The sequence below is a fragment of the Hyaena hyaena genome, unplaced genomic scaffold (genome assembly GCF_003009895.1).
Source record: "Hyaena hyaena isolate Hyena2069 unplaced genomic scaffold, ASM300989v1 scaffold_952, whole genome shotgun sequence".
NCBI lineage: Eukaryota > Metazoa > Chordata > Mammalia > Carnivora > Hyaenidae > Hyaena > Hyaena hyaena.
This window is the reverse complement of record NW_024081587.1, coordinates 437,428-449,606: the sequence shown is the minus strand read 5'-3', so window position 1 is coordinate 449,606 and position 12,179 is coordinate 437,428. Positions and strand designations below refer to the sequence as shown.

General features: G+C 37.2%; 1 long non-coding RNA gene across 1 annotated transcript; it reads right to left on the bottom strand.

The window, feature by feature from the left end:
* Nucleotides 1-1,260: 1,260 nt before the first annotated feature.
* LOC120223125 lies at nt 1,261-1,858 on the bottom strand. The gene is made up of 2 exons (XR_005526209.1): nt 1,682-1,858; nt 1,261-1,303 (listed from the first exon to the last, which is right to left on the bottom strand). It is a non-coding gene; the product is annotated as an uncharacterized LOC120223125 (long non-coding RNA).
* Between the last annotated feature and the right edge of the window lie 10,321 nt (nt 1,859-12,179).

The window sequence follows — 12,179 nt, the reverse complement described above, 5'->3', positions numbered from 1 at the left end:
GTGCTATTCTGTATGAAATTATTCTCATACATTTTGCATCTATATGGATTATAAACTTTACAGTTCTTTGAAACTGTATTTGCTTTAGATAATGAATAGTCTTAAAGAAATACTATACATAATCTTCTTCATTTATCATATATTTACCTTTTCCTGTATATTTTATTCCTTATTACAGATCTGACTATTACTTGGGACCATATTTTTTCAGCCTAAAGAACTTTCTTTACTATTACAGTTGACCCTTGAACAACACAGGTTTGAACTGCTTGGGCCCACTTACATACAGATTTTATACAGTACTATAAAAGCGTTTTCTCTTCCTTATGATTTTGATAATAACATTTTCTTTTCTCTAGCTTACTTTATTGTAAGAATACAGTATATAGAATACAAAATATGGGTTAATCGACTGTTTGTTATTGGTAAGGCTTACAGTCAACAGTAGGCTATTAGTACTTAAAGTTTGAAGGAAATCAAAAGTTTTACACAGATATTTTACTATGTAAGGGGTCAGTGCCCTTAATCCCCACATTGCTAAAGGATCAATTGTGCTGTATAAACTGCTGACGGTAGTTTCTCCCAGGTTTTGTATGTCTGAAAAAGGCTTAAGTTAAAACTCAGTTTTGAAAACTATTTCTTCTTGAGTATAGAATTTTAGGTTATAGTAGATTTTATCTTTTTCACTACTTTAAAGATGTAATTCCATTGTGTTCTGGTTTATGTTGTTTATGATTACAAGTTCCCTTTATTCTTATCTTGTTCGTCTAAATGTATTTCATTTTTTTCCTCTGGTTACTTTATAATTTTTCCCTTTATCTTGGTTTTCAGCAAGGTCACTATGATGTGTCTCTGTATAGCTTCCTTGTAGTTACCCTGCTTGTGGTTCACTGAAATTCTTGAATATGGAAGTAATGGTTTTAATCAATTCTGAAAATCCCTGGCCATTATTTCTCAACCATGTGTCACACTCCTTCCTCTCCTTCTGGACCTCTAATTTCACGAATGTTCATTTTATTTTGTCCCAGAGTTCTGATACTCTCTTCTGGTATTTTTTTAAATTATTTTTTCTTTCTCTACTTGACTATGAATAATTTTTACTGACATATTTCCTAGTTCACTAATTCTTTGTTCTGTTCTGTCCAATACACTCCACTCTTAAGCCCATTGAATATTTTTTTTCATTTCAGATATTGTAGTTTTCAGTTCTAAAACTTACATTTGATTCTTTTTTTTTTTTTAAGTTTCTTTTCCTTTTTCGACATCCTTCATCTTCTCATCCATTTTGGTCACCTTTTTTCCCCTAAATTTTAAACATATTTAAAATATTATTTCAAAATTCTTTTTCTATTAACTCTAACATCCCCATGAGTGTGCTTTTTAAAATTTTTATTATGAACCATATTTCCTTGCTTTTTTGCATGTCTCTTAGTTTTTATATTTTCATTAGTCATTGTGTAAGAAACAATAGTCAAGACTGAAATCGGTGATATTTCCCACAGAAAATGCTCCCCTTTTCCTTGGCAGACATCTAGAGAGGCTGATCTCTTGGCCCTAATAAGGAGTTGAATAGAGTTGGGGCTGATTTTCTACTTCAGCTTGTTTTAGCTCACTTCTAGTTTCAAGTATCTTATGGATAGAATTAAGTATGTCTTTCCACAGGGATTCGGGATCTAAGTACCTTATGAGATCTCGTTTTCCAGACTAGCTCTTAAGTTTCCATGTAGCTGTTTATTCAGCAGAAATCCCACAGAAGAGTATTTGAAGGTGGGGTAGATAAATTCTGTATTTGTATCTCCACGGGACTCGAATCTGCTACTACACCCCACTCAGAATCATTCAAAGTTCCATTGGATTCATAGCTCTTTGATGGCTTCAAAGAAAATGCATCTCTTTGTAGGTTACCAAGTTCAGTTTCATTTCTCATTGTTATGTCATAAGCAGTGATCTTTTGTGACCCTCTACATTTTAGCTGAAAGCAGAACCAACAGCAAGAAATGTAAAGGACACTCAGCCAGGCCTGAGTCAAACTGTAAAAGGTTTACAACTTGGGCAGGCATTATTATATATATAGAAGTGTACACCTTTCCTTTTAAATGGATTGATTGAATAAAGAGATACATAGACTATAGAGAAAGAATATCCTATATGACATTACCAAAAGAGGTCATAACTATTCTGTTCTTAAATTATGCAAAGAGAAAAATCTCTTTTGGTCTTGAATCATCCAGCTATTTCATTGTTTTGATACAGGGATGGATGTGGTAGCTACTTAAGGTCTTTTGAGTCCCATGGTTCTAGAATTGATGCATCTCTTTCAACCAAAGCCCTGCTAAATGGTATATGAATGAAAAGAAAGAAAGTCAAAAGAAGCAGTAGAGAAAAGTGAAAGATAAAACGAATTACTAATTATTTTTAATTAACAGAGGAGGAAAAATAGGATGATAATGGTCATTTTAATACACACATCTATGAATGGTTATTGTACATGGGAAACTATGTTTGCTTTACAAATATATTTATTTAGTGGGTAGGAAGTGAAGGTTCAAAGGAATTAAGTAATGTGCCCAAAGTTATAAAGAATGACTGAGTCAGAATTTGAGCTGCAGCCTGCCCAATGCCAAACTATATGTTTTTTCGACTATAGTGTACTGTCTTCTTAAAACTTTAATGATAAACCTTGCAGATATCTTTAGCTCTGGCAGTTAAAATCAATGGTATAGATTTAGAGGATGATGTTACACGTGATATCACTTCAGTAAAAGCAAAGATCCTAACTGATACTGGTACATCTAGTTATACCAACTTTACAATATTAAATTACATTTTTGTATTTTGAAAAAGCTACCCTCCTCATACTTAGTAATAGTTTGTTTCATTATTTAGTTTTTCTTAACATCTATAATTTTAAAAGGAAATCTTGTTCCCAATCATTAAGAGCTTTGTGAAGAAAACATAACCAAGAATACAAAATTTCACATGCAAATGGAGGAGAAATAAAGAGAACTGAAAAAAATATATATTTCAGAGTCTAAACATTCAGGGGGAAATAATCCCTTAAGAAGTCATCCTTCATTGCTAACGACACCAATGACCACTTTAGGTCAGTGACCTGCAACTTAGGTAAGAAAATCTTTTTTTTCCTCACCTAAATTCACTCATGCACTTTAATTCCTTGGCATCTCACCCCCCCCCCCCCTTACACTTCTCTCTCTCTCTCTCTGCCTGGTAATAATATTTCTTCAGTTTGATACATTTCCTTCTTATCTATTTTTCACTTCAAGCTCATTATTTTTTGCATGTCTTTACAGTTTCCTAAGCCTCCTCGAAGTCATTCTCACTCCGTGTTTTGACCTTTGATCTTCTAGACACTCATCAGTGCCTCACTGTGCTTGACAACATGCAACTTTTAGTCATTAAACATGACTTAGTAACCATACACACTTTGAAACCTGCACATGCAATCAGATGAACTGGGAGAGAGAAAGGAACACGTGTATAGAAATATGTGAGGAGGTATAACCCTTTGAAAATAAAGTTTTCATGTGCCAATCTGTTACTCATAGCAACTTCTCCACTAAACCTGTAAATTATTGTTAAAGAATATTACTTTATTTCCCTTGGAGATAACAGTTTCTAAATTGTTCAGACATGATTTAGCTACTTCTAATTTTTATCTGAATTCATTAGATGACAAAGAAATGAGTCAAACCATCATTATTTCTTTCCATCAAGTAAAAGCTGATAGTTTCCGGAATGAGAGGGTGGACAATAGGAACAAATACCAGGCAGTATTCATGTAGGACAAAACAGGATAGCTTTCTATGAATAGTAATATTTAAAACAGTTTCCTTAAATCAATTATTAGCTTCCCAAAACTGACGATATAGACATCATTGACTACATAGCAAAGAGCCAGTGGAACAATGCAACCAAGATAAACAGTAGTACTTATATGAATGATTGGTTTACATCCGAGAAAGGAAGAACAAAAGGCATCCTTACTCTATTTTATAATGACAATTGTAAGTAAGTGCAAAGACAGAAAAACATATTAATCTAAGCCCCAAAGTAATATTCATCACAACTCAGATCATCTTGTGGGGTGAGGGTGTTAAAAGGTGAGAACAGCTCTTCTATTAGATCTGGCAAGTGCACTATTAATTTAAGAGTGCAATCCAGGATCTATAATTGTTTTTGAAAAGACCAGGTAGCAGAGTACATTAGCTATCAACAAACATCTGCTAACAAAACTAATTAACATCAGGCACACGAACTCAAAATAGCCAGCCCAGTAAATGTTTCATTGGGACATCAGACCATCTTAGCCTTGCTTGAAAATTTCCCTAGCTAAACTCTCCTGGTTTAATATTTAATTATCTGATTCATAAAAGTGTGATATGTCAAAAGTTCACACTAGTGGGATGATTTTAAAAACCAAGGTCATTGAAATATTAGCAATCAAATACCAGGTGTCACGTATCCAAAAATAACCTAGTAACAGAAAGAGGAAATAACTAAGTAGTCAAGATGGTCATCACAGAATCCATCTTCTAAAGCCCTAAAGTAATCTTGTAAATCACTCCACCCAGCATCTACTTGCTATTATTTTAAACACCTTTTTAAAGGATTTTTAGAATAGAATTTCAGGGCCCATATTTGAAAGTGTACAGTTACATTCAGAACAGAAGTAAAAGTCAGGTGACAGTTGACAGCCAGTCAGGAATAGAAGAGAACGCTAAGAATACAAGTCTAGGAGTTGGAGTCCACTTAGTTCAAGTAGTAAATTAGACTATTTCACTAATCCTGAATCTTTTGTACTTGCTGCAATTATAACACATTGGATTACATTCACTTTAACGTGCAGATAACAGCAGTAAGATTCTTTTAAGAGATTAAACTTAGAAGAAAACTAGAAAAAGAATCAACCATTTTACTTTTTATATCTAGGACATTCCTTGCATTTAGTATTCAGATGGCTTCTAACAATTCCTGAAAGATCCATTTCTTCTCAGAAACTGCTCAGGTGTGTGTCACAGTCATCTGAGAATCCCAGATGGTAAGGCCTACTTTAGTCTACCATGGGACTACTGTCATATGTGCCTATACATATATGTAATTGGAGATCTACAGGAAGTATACACATGAATTGCAGCATGTTGATATGATGCTTTCATCATAATGTTAACTTATATATACTGCTTGAGTTTTCTGTTCAATTAATTTGTTGATTTATTTAGCATAAAGGTGTAGGTTAAAAATTAGTATATACTGAATGTCATTACATAAGCGCAAATTAAAACCACAATGAAATACTGTCCAGGATGGCTATATTTTAAATAAAAGGGTAAAGAACCAGTGGTAGGGAGATTGTGGCAAAAACTGCAATCTTCATACACTGCTGGTGGGAATGGAGAATGGTCCTGTGAAATCTGGATGGTATGGTATGGTAACTGTGAAATCTGACGGTTCCTCAAAAAGTTAGAGTTACCCTAGAACCCAGCAATTCTACTCCCAGGCACATGCCCAAGAAGGCTGAGAACAAGATCGGAGGCAAGATGGTGGAGAAGTAGGGAGCTCCGTACATTTCGATCGCCTGCATCTCTCAAACAAAGAAGGCCTGAAGCCATAGGACACCGAACCACAGGAGTCGGGAGGAAAAGAGAGAGAGACCACTACGAAGACAGCCTCATAGGTGTGTGATTGAGAACTGGGGAAGATAAAAATGGGCCAGGACCCAAAGACATGGAGGAGAGGGAGTCCCCTACAGGGAGAACCAAGGAGAGATGAGGAGAAACTGAAGAGTGGCTGAAACTGCTCATAGAACTGTCCCTGCAGAAGAGAAAAACCTCAGCCTGGGACGGAGAGGAATCCAAACATCCTATCTCAAACTGCAGGGAATTTGGAGGGTTGTCCTATTTCTAGCTGTGGCGCTGTTTTTCGGGTAGGTGCCCTGGTCCCAGTTGGCGCCAGGAGAAACTGCTCCACTGCTCTCCTGGCTCGATTCCTGACGGGGAAGTAGCCAGACCTGCAGGATTACATTTCGGGCGGTATCAATAAAGTGCACAGACTAAGACCTGGAAACGAGGTGGGGGTTGGGACATAGACCACGGCCCACCTTGGTTATGCCCGCAGCACAGGGAGACTGAACCCAAAAGAGTGATTTGTAATGCTTGGTTTGAGAAGGGACTGGGGCGCTGTCATTTTTCTCCCCACCACCACCAACTACTGGGGCCTCAGGGAGCAGCCCGAGGAACCGCAGTGGAGGCGAGACCTGCCTACACCAAAAAACTCCCATCCCCGCTGGAGAGCTGCCTTTTTTTTTTTTTTTAATCAGAGTCTGTGGCAAGACTAACATTGATGCATTGCCATGATTAACTCTAGATCAATTCTTCTATTCAGATATATTTTCCCTTATCTCACTCTTATCCATCCACTCTGCTGGACTGAGCACTCTGGTCATTGCTTTGCTTAAACAGTCACATTTAATCCATTCTCTAGATGCATATTCTACACCTCCATCATTACCTTCCTTTCTCTCACTGGAATAATCAGACTATATAGTTTCTTTGGGTAACATTATCTTGGTATCTTTCTCCTCGCCACCTACCATATTCTCCTCTTTGTCTGAATAAAGCCTCTTAAAGTCTCTCTGTCTGGTCATTGTCCAATTTCCCTTTCTCCCCGCCCATGTCATTTCTCTCTTTGTATATGCTCTTCCATCAGCACTGCATACACCCTGCTCTTTATTTGTAGCTGTGAATTCTGGTTTTATGCTCTTAGACTGTCCTTTGTCTTTTGGGTTCTTTTTCTTTTCTTTTTCCTTTTCGGTTTGCTTGTTTGGTGGATTTCTCTGTGCGTTTGTGTGCCTTTGTTCCCTGTGTGTTTGTCTGTTTGTTTTCCCTTCCAGGACTACCTCAAGAAACAAGCCAAAGTACACAGTGTGGAGAGTCCCAAATATCACTACAAGCAGGAAAATAAAATGTCCAAAGTCTCAATAAGAGAGTCCAAGAGACACCATTAAAAGAACACTTCCTGAACAGACAGGCTCTGGACAGTCAATGAGCCTTCTTTAATATAGCAGTAATCAGAGGTGTAGAGCACATAACAAGCTTTTAAAACTGACAAGAGAAAGAAAACCAGCCAAAATGATGAAATGGAAGAGCTCTCCTCTAAAGAAATTCCAGGAAGAAATGACAACTAAAGAACTGCTAAAAACAGACATAAGCAACCTAACTGAACAAGAATTTAGAACAATCGTCAAAAAACTTAATGGCTGGGCTTGAAAAAGTGATGGAAAACATCAGAGAAGCTATTGCTACAAAGACTATGGACCTTAAAAATAATTGTGATGAATTAAAAAATGCTATAAATGAGATGCATAATAAAATGGAGGCAGCCAATGCACGGATGGAAGAGGCAGAGAGGAGAATAGGTGAATTAGAGGACACAATTTTAGAAAAAGAGGAAACTGAGAAACAGAGAGATAAACTGATCCAGCAGCATGAAAGGAGAATTCGCGAACTGAGTGATACAATCAAACGGAACAATATCCATATCATGGGAACTCCAGAAGAGGAAGAGAGGGAGAAAGGTGCTGAAGGGGTATTTGAACAAATTATAGCTGAGAACTTCCCCAGACATTGAAATCCAAAAGGAACAGAGACTCCCCTCAGACATAACTTGCAATTGATCTTCTACATGACATATCATAGTGAAAGTGGCAAAACATAAGAACAAAGAGAGAATTCTGAAAGCAGCTAGGGATAAAAGGGCCCTAACATAGAAAGGGAGACCTATCAGAGTAGTTAGAGACCTATCTACTGAAAGTTCGCAGGGCAAAAAGGAATGGCAGGAAATCTTCAATGTGATGAACAGAAAAAAATAAGCAGCCAAGCAGCCTCTATCCAGCAAGTCTGTCATTCAGAATAGAAGGAGAGAGAAAAGTCGTCCCGAGTAAACACAAATTGAAAGAATTCATCACCACTAAACCAGCCCTACAAGAAATCCTGAGGGGGACTCTCTGAAGGAAGTGCTGCAAGGAACACAAGGTACCAGAGACACCTCCACTACAAGCATCAATCCTACAGAGAACACAACGACTCTAAACCCATATTTTTCAATAATAACACTGAATGAAAGTGGACTAAATGCTCCAATCAAAAGACCTAGGGTAGCAGTATGGATAAAAAAACAAATTCCATCTATTTGCTGCCTACAAGAGACTCATTGTAGACATGAGGACACCTTCAGATTGAAAGTAAGATGATGGAGAAATATTTATCATGTTACTGGATGTCAAAACAAAGCCAGAGTAGCCATACTTATATTAGACAAATGGGACTTTAAAGTAAAGGCAGTAACAAGGGATGAAGAAACGCATTATGTAATTCAGGGTTTATTCGTCAGGAAGAGCTAACATTTATAAATGTCTATGCACTGAATTCAGGAGTACCCAAATACATAAAACAATTAATCACAAATAGAAACAATCTTATTGATAAGAATGTGCTAATTGCAGGGGACTTTAACACTCCACTTACAGTAATGGATACACCAACTAGACAGATAATCACTAAAGAAACAATGGACTTGAATGACACATTGGACCAGATGGATCTGACAGATATATTTAGAACTCTACATCCTGAGGCCATAGAATTCACTTTCTTCTCAAGTGTGCATAGCACATTCTTCAAGATAGAACACATACTGGGACATAAAGCAGCCCTCAATAAATATAAAAGAATTGAGATCATACCATGCACACTTTCAGATCACAATGCTATGAAACTTGAAATCAACCACCAGAAGAAGTCTGGAAAACCTCCAAAAACATGGAAGTTAAAGAACACCCTATTAAAGAATGAATGGGCCAATCAGGCAATTAGACAAGAAGTTTAAAAATATATGGAAACAAATGAAAATGAAAATACAACAATCCAAACTCCTTGGGATGCAGCAAAGTTAGTCCTAAGAGGAAAGTACGTTGCACTCCAGGCCTATTCAAGAAATTAGAAAAAGCGCAAATACAAAATCTAACAGTGCACCTAAAGTAACTAGAAGCAGAACAACAAGAACACCCCAAACCCAGCATTAGAAGAGAAATAATAAAGATCTGGGCAGAAATAAACAATATAGAAACCAAAAAAACAGTTGAACAGATCAATGAAACCAAGAGTTGGTTTTTTGAAAAAATAAAATTTATAAACCTCTAGCCAGGCATCTCAAAAAGAAAAAAGAGAGCACCCAAATAGACAAAATCATGAATGAAAATGGATTTATTACAACCAATCCCTCAGAAATACAAGCAATTATCAGGGAATATTATGAAAAGTTATATGCCAACAAACTGGACAAACTAGAAGAAATGGACAAATTCCTAAACACACACTCACTACCAAAATTCACATGGGAAGAGATAGAAAATCTAAGCAGACCGATAACTAGTGAAGAAATTGAATCAGTTATCAAAAATCTCCCAGCAAATAAGAGCCCTGGGCCACATAGCTTCCCTGAGGAATTTTAACAGACATTTAAATCAGAGTTAATACCTATTCTTTTCAAGCTATTCCAAAAAATAGAAATAGAAGGAAAACTTCCAGACTCATTCTACCAAGCCAGCATCACTTTGATTCCCAAGCCAAACAGAGACCCAGCAAAAGAAAAGAGAACTACGGGCCAATATCCCTGATGAATACAAATGCAAAAATCCTCAACAAGATACTTGCAAATAGAATTCAACAGCGTATAAAAAGAGTTATCTACCATTACCAAGTGGCATTCATTCCTGGATTACAGGGCTGGTTCAATATTCACAAATCAATCAATGTGACACATCACATTAACAAAAGGAAAGATAAAAAACATATGATCCTGTCGATAGATGCAGAAAAAGCATTTGACAAATTACAGCATCCCTTCTTAATAAAGACCCTCGAGAAGGTTGAGATAGAAGGAACTTACTTAAACATCATAAAAGCCATTTATGAGAGGCCCACAGTTAACATCATCCTTAATGGGGAAAAACTGAGAGCTTTCCCCCTGAGATCATAACATGACAGGGATGTCCACTCTCACCACTGTTGTTTAACATAGTGCTGGAAGTCCTAGCATCAGCCATCAGACAACAAAAGGAAATCAAAGGCATCAGAATTGGCAAAGAGGAAGTCAAACTTTCACTCTTCGCAGACAACATGATACTCTACATGGAAAACCTGACAGACTCCACCAGAAGCCTACTAGAACTGATCCAGGAATTCAGGAAAGTCTCAGAGTACAAAATCAATGTACAGAAATCGGTTGCATTTTTGTAGACCAACAATGAAGCAACAGAAAGAGAAACCTAGAAACTGATCCCATTCACAATTGCACAAAAAACTATAAATTATCTAGGAATAAGCCTAAACAACGATACAAAGATCTATATGATGAAAACTTTAGAAAACTTATGAAGGAAATTGAAGAAGACACAAAGAAATGGAAAAACATTTCATGCTCATGGATTGGAAGAAGAATGTTGTTAAAATGTCATTACTACCCAAAGCAATCTACACATTCAATGCAATGCCAATCAAAATTGCATCAGCATTCTTCTTAAAGCTAGAACAAACTATCCTAAAATGTGTATGGAACCACAAAAGGCCCCAAATAGCCAAAGTAATATTGAAAAAGAAAACCAAAACAGGAGGCATCACAACCCCAGACTTTAGCGTCTACTACAAAGCTGTAATCATCAAGGCAGTATGGTATTGGCACAAAAACAGACACATAGACCAATGGAATAGAATACAGAACTCAGAATTGGACTCAAAAATGTACAGCCAACTAATCATTGGCAAAGCAGGAAAGAGCATCCAATGGAAAAAAGAGAGCTTCTTTAACAGATGGTGCTGGTAGAACTAGACAGCAATGTGCAAAAGAATGAAACTAGATTACTTTCTTACACCATACACCAAAAATCCTCAAAATGGATAAAGGACTTGAATGTGAGATAGGAAACTATCAACACCCTAGAGGAGAAAGCAGGAAACAACCTTCTTGACCTCTACTTCAGCAATTTCTTACTTGACACATCCCCAAAGGCAAGGGAATCAAGAGCAAAAATGAACTATTGGGACCTCATCAAGATTAAAAGCTTCTGCATGGCAAAGGAAACAATCCATAAAACTAATAAGCAATGGACATAATGGGAAAAGATAATTGCAAATGACATATCAGATAAAGGGCTAGTATCCAAAATCTATAAGGAACTCACCAAGCTCCACATCCAAAAAACAAACAATCCAGTGAAAAAATGGACAGAAGACATGAACAGACACTTCTCCAAAGAGGACATCCGGATGGCCAACAGACACATGAAATGATGCTCAGCATGCCTCCTCATCAGGGAAACACAAATCTAAACCACACTGAGATACTACCTCACACTGGTCAGAGTGGCTAGAATGAACAAAGGAGATTATAGATGCTGGCGAGGATGTGGAGAAACAGGCACCCTCCTACACTGTTGGTATGAATGTAAACGGGTGTTGCCCCTCTGGAAAACAGTGTGGAGGTTCCTCAAAAAAATTAACAACAGAACTCCCCTATGACTCAGCAATAGCACGGCTAGGAATTTACCCAAAGGATACAGGAGTGCTGATACATAGGGGCACATGTACCCCAATGTTCATAGCAGCACTCTCAACAATAGCCAAATATGGAAAGAGCCTAAGTGTCCATCAACTGACGAATGGATCAAGAAGACATGGTTTATCTATATGATGGAATACTACATGGCAATGAGAAAGAATGAAATCTGGCCATGTGTAGCAACATGGATGGAACCTGAAGGTGTTATGCTGAGCGAAATAAGTCAGGCAGAGAAGGACAGGTACCATATGTTTTCATGTATAGGAGGACTAGGAGGAACTTAGTGGAGGACCATAGGGGAGGAGAAGCAGAAAAATAGTGGGGGAGAGGAAGGCAGGCAAACCATGAGAGACTCTTGAATGCCTAGAACAAACTGAGGGCTAATAGGGGTGAGGGGAAGGGAAGGGGGGTGATGGGCATGGAGGAGGGCACTTGTTGGGATGAGCACTGGGTGTTATATGGAAACCAACTTGACAATAAACTATTTATAAAAAAATTTTTAATTGTCAATAAATATTTTTTCAAAAAATAAAGGATTCTATTGT